The following is a 5,145-nucleotide window of genomic DNA, read 5'->3' on the forward strand; positions in this document are numbered from 1 at the left end:
TTTCCAAAGCATCTCCTAGCTAAAATATTGAGCTATTCATTGGTCTCAGATTGTTTTCCTATAAATATAGTTCTAACACCATAATTTCTCTGTTCAAAAGTTCCACAGCAAACTCCTTACTCTGGAATTCAGGACTCTACAAGATGTTATCTCAATGTTCTTTTTTTTAAAAGATTTTATTTATTTATTCATAAGAGACACAGAGAGGGAGAGAGAGAGGCAGAGACACAGGCACAGGGAGAAGCAGGCTCCATGCGGGGAGCCCGACGTGGGACTTGATCCTGGGTCTCCAGGGTCAGGCCCTGTGCCAAAGGTGGCGCTAAACTGCTGAGCCACCCGGGTTGCCCTATCTCAATGTTCTGAACTGTCCACTATCATCAAACTATATCGTATATTATAACCTCACTTGACAGAACCATCAGCATTCCCCAGATTATTTTTTGCAATGTCTTCCTGTTGTTACTTACACAGAATTCTCCCCCTTACTAAAATAGACTCCCCAAACGAGGCCTATCCAAAACCATATTCAAATTTCAAGACTAAACACAAAAGGCCATCTTTAAGAAACCTTTCCTGATTTCCTTAATTAACTGAAAATGTACTTGGATTTTAGCTAAAACTTCCTTTGGACTTCTTAGACAACAGCCTTAGTCTATCTTGTGGCAAATCATTTGTGTATATTTCTTCTTCTATAAGCCTGAACTTAAGTAAGACTCTTTCTTACTCATTTATGTAACCCCTATGTCTCTCACAACTAAAATGTGTTGTGCTCTTCATATACAGAACACAATGCACTTCAGATGGATACAGTGGTTTTGACTGCCTGCTGACTAGATAAATGGTTCATTAATGATAATAAACAATTTTGGTAAATATGAGCAAACCACCAAGCTGCCTCACTGAGTCAGAAAATATATCAAATGCCTAAAAAAGAACACATATACATGCAGACAACTTGATGACTCATTGTTGCTATAGGAAAAGTTTTATGCATTTGAGATTTCTTCTACCCAGATAGAATTTTCACAAGTGAGGACTATATAAATTCTTAAGGCTAGATAGTTCTTATGGTAATCAAAATGGTTTAATAGTTCGGCAATAAGGTTTGCTTTTTTTTTTTTTTTTTTGTCTCTAGCATGGAAAACCTTGTTTTTCTAACAAAGTTTACAGTAGGAACTAATGTCATTTCCTGTGACCATTGATACTATTATAGATGAACAATAAAAAGATTGAGTCGATACAAAACAAGTTTTATAAATATTCTGTGATTTAGTGGCAGTAGGATTTAATTAACAAAAATATTAACAAGCAGACAATATTACTAAATGGCTGATGGAGTTAACAGGGCATGAGCCTGTCCTCAGATACAGTATTTATCTGAAAAATAAAAGACATAGGCAGCTGACAAGGAAATTTTATAATATTTTCAAATTAGAGACTGAGACAGAGATAGACATGAAACACAAGAAACCTATTTTGTGTAATCCACTGTGTCACAGAACTGATGGTACAATAATTAATTGATTTTCACAGAAAAACTGGTATAAATAGGGCTATTAATCAAAGGACATAACCAGTAAATGACAGCTAACTTTAAGGATGCAATGACCTCATATTAACATGAGTTACCAAATGAATTTTAGACCTATGAAAGACTGTGCAAAATCCAGGTTCTTGACTTCTAACAGATTTTCACTAAAGATCTGGCAACTAATGATTTAAACTACAATGGCTCCATCATCCCACTGAAACTTATTTTCTCTCTTGATGCAGAGTTTTGGAGAGGATACTGTCTGAGAACCCACCTCTGCACTCACAGGTATCTGATTTTAATTGTGCACATTATTAAGGACTGTTTCTTGGTAACTAGAATCACCAGAACCTTCTCCCTTTTACCCAAGTTCCTGGGGAGGTTGACTTCATGAGATAGTTGCTGTGGAGTCTGTCCCAGAGCCAGGAGAGACATACTTGAGGGATATTTTTGGACATCACAGTTTATTGCTCTCTCTTGGAAGGTACTGGATAAACACAGCTGAAAATTCTTGTTCTTTGGGCTCCCCCTTTCTAGGATATATGTAGACTATGCCATCTGCCCTGCCAATTTTTTTTTACTCTAATCATCTTTATTGTCAGTTCTAGATACTGCTTCCAAATCTCCACAGAATGCATTACTCCTTTTCTCTAAGCTCAAACTGCTCCCTGTTTATACATCTATGTCCCCCATGGTGAAATAAACACTAATTATGCTGCACCATAACTATCTGTTCACCATCTCATTACCTGGAACAAAAAGCTCCTTGAGGGCAGGAATCATTTTTAATTGCTGTTCTATACCCAAGCTACTCCCTAGTACAAAATGGATACTCAAAAAATATTTGTAAATGAGTGAATGAATAGTAGACTTCGGCTATTCTCACGTATGAAGGGATCCTCTTCGTACCATCTGAGGCTATAGGCTTCCTAAGATTATATATTTGGGGTTGCTTCTCAAATTGGATTTCCTTGATCCTTTGGTCATCTTCCCTGGAACTATGGGCTAAAATGTCACAAATTGCCCACCAGCCCCAACATCTGTCCCTCACCTTACTATGTAGCTATTTTCTGAAATTAAATATATAGAATGGCAGTGGTATGCCCACAAACAGGCAAAATATGTCCCTAAACAGACCTCAGTCCTGGGGGGAAAAAAGGGTGCTCTTCTACTTTTTCATCTCTTTTTTTTCAGCCTTATGCTGAAAATCAACTTGATTTCATATAAATTAATGAAAACTGAAATGTTTGAACAGGAGGTTAATTACTAGCTACCATGAGCAAATGTAATAGAAGTAATAACAGCTTCTGAAATGCCAGGTAATTACTGGCAAACAGAAAAGATTGTCTTTGAATTGTAATTTAGAGGGGAGAGGAAGTGATTTTAACAGGGCCCTTGGGTTTTCAAAATTCCTAGTAAAGAATTCAGCTGTCATCCTCATTACGGAAATTAATCCCAGTGTCAAAGCTAGCTGAGTACGGAAAACCAGTGCTGACCCGTTGTTTTTAAGCTAAGAAAGTGTTATAACTGTAACTTTCCCCAAATATTTTAGACATTAAAGATTTATAATTAAATGTATGGTTCACTTCTCAATACATCAACATGCAGAGATTTAAAATTGACCTTCGAGTTCTAATCCTGATTTTGCTGTAACAGCTAAGTTAAACCTGTGCAGCTCACTAAAAGTGCACAGTCTATGAGAAAGTCTGTTCTATTCTCTCTGCTATTTTTCTAAATGATAAGGCTGTTTCTTGTTTAAATGTTTAATGAAAATTATGCACCTATTTATCAGTTGAGTTTGTTTTATGACATACATCATAACTTGTTCAAATACTTAAGATTTAAGTCAAGAAAGCCATAATATTGCACGTTATACAAATATTTGGATTTATATGCATACACATAAACACATATCAGTTCATCTGAATTACTCTCCAATTTAAGATCTGACCGGAAGACTGCAATGATTTAAAGTTATTTTTTTAATTAATTTATTTATTTATGATAGTCACAGAGAGAAAGAGAGAGAGAGAGAGAGGCAGAGACACAAGCAGAGGGAGAAGCAGGCTCCATGCACCGGGAGCCCAATGTGGGATTCGAACCCGGGTCTCCAGGATCGCGCCCCGGGCCAAAGGCAGGCGCCAAACCGCTGCGCCACCCAGGGATCCCAACTGCAATGACTTAATACTTCTAAGACAGCACAGTAAAGTAAGCCACTATCACTTTCCTTTGCCAAGTTGAACAAAGTGGAAGGAGAGGATAGTAAGATGTAGTGATAATATTTCATATGTATTAAGGGAAAAGAACTATGAAATGATGGTAGGGTCTCATCTTGTTAAAAAAGTTATTTTCTTTTTTAAAGGTAGTTTTCAGACTCAAGACAGCTGAGTGAGACTAGACACCTTAGTAGCCTGGTCTTCTCGTCCTGACTAGGTTAAGGTCGGAACACTGAACTTGAACCGGCTGCCTCTGCTGCCTCTGAAGGAACCCAGGGCTACCCTTTCCCCTTCCCTGCTCAAGCTTCAAGCACAGAGGAGAGAATCAAAACCACAGGTGCAGTAACAAACATTGCACTAGCTCCTTTGTTTTGGAAGAAAGGCAGAGAGGGGTTTTCCATCATTTTTTTGTTGAGGAAACCAGATCAAAAAGGACATAGTGGAATGTTGGGTCACATGAATGCAGAGAATTCTTGAACCTGCCAAGGCCAGCAAGGCTCTAGGCCAGACTTGCTCCCTCCCTGATGGAGCTCACCACTTGAGGCCTTCATCGTCCTCAGAAACCACAACAGTGTCGCCAGGGGGGAGGGCTCTTGGAAGACTTCCAAAACCCCTGCCAGGCGAGCGCAGAAAGCTGCTTTCCTTCCATTAGGCAGAGGCACCCTGCAAAGCAGAGCTTTTGGTCGCTGCCTGCACCTGACTCATCTGTTGCCAAAATCAGGGTGTTACCGGGGACCCTGTGTTGCCCAGGAATTCCGGGGTGCAGGACTGCTGCTCCCCAGTGAGGTCAAGACGTGACAAACGTGATAAAAATCAGTTTCATCCCAAGCAAGGTCAATTTCTGTGCTCCTCCAGCACTTGGCGCTGATTTCTAAGATGCTTCCCAACCTCCTCGACAGCTGACTGATCAAACGCTTTCATCCGCACTTTCTGTAGAATACTTCCATTTTCCCATGAAAATAACGGCATCCCAAGCTCACTAATGAAGAACACTTAACTAGATCTTTTCTTTGGGCGGGGGGGGGGGGGGGGGGGGGGTAAGATTAACAATCATTTCCCTTCAGAATCAGGAAGAGGGCGGTAACTGACCATTTCTTAAAGTGGACATTTAAATGGCCTTGGGGGTCTGCTTTAGAAATTCAGGAACGCGTGTTTTAAAACAAAACGGAAACCGTCTATGCAGTATATTCTGTGTGCATACACACACTTATAAACAGTAATGACGGTTATCTGGCCCGTTTTGGCAGCTGCCAGTCACCGCCGCAGGGTGCCAGGCCTCCCCTTCTCCCGCCGGCAGGGCCCGCCCCGCCCCGCCCCCCCGCGCGGCCGCCTGCCCCCTCCACGAGGCCCTGCGCCGTCGCCACAGCCGGGCCCGCGGGGCTCCCCCGCCCCGAGGCC

The sequence above is a fragment of the Vulpes vulpes genome, chromosome 9, assembly GCF_048418805.1.
Source record: "Vulpes vulpes isolate BD-2025 chromosome 9, VulVul3, whole genome shotgun sequence".
Classification (NCBI taxonomy): Eukaryota; Metazoa; Chordata; class Mammalia; order Carnivora; family Canidae; genus Vulpes; species Vulpes vulpes.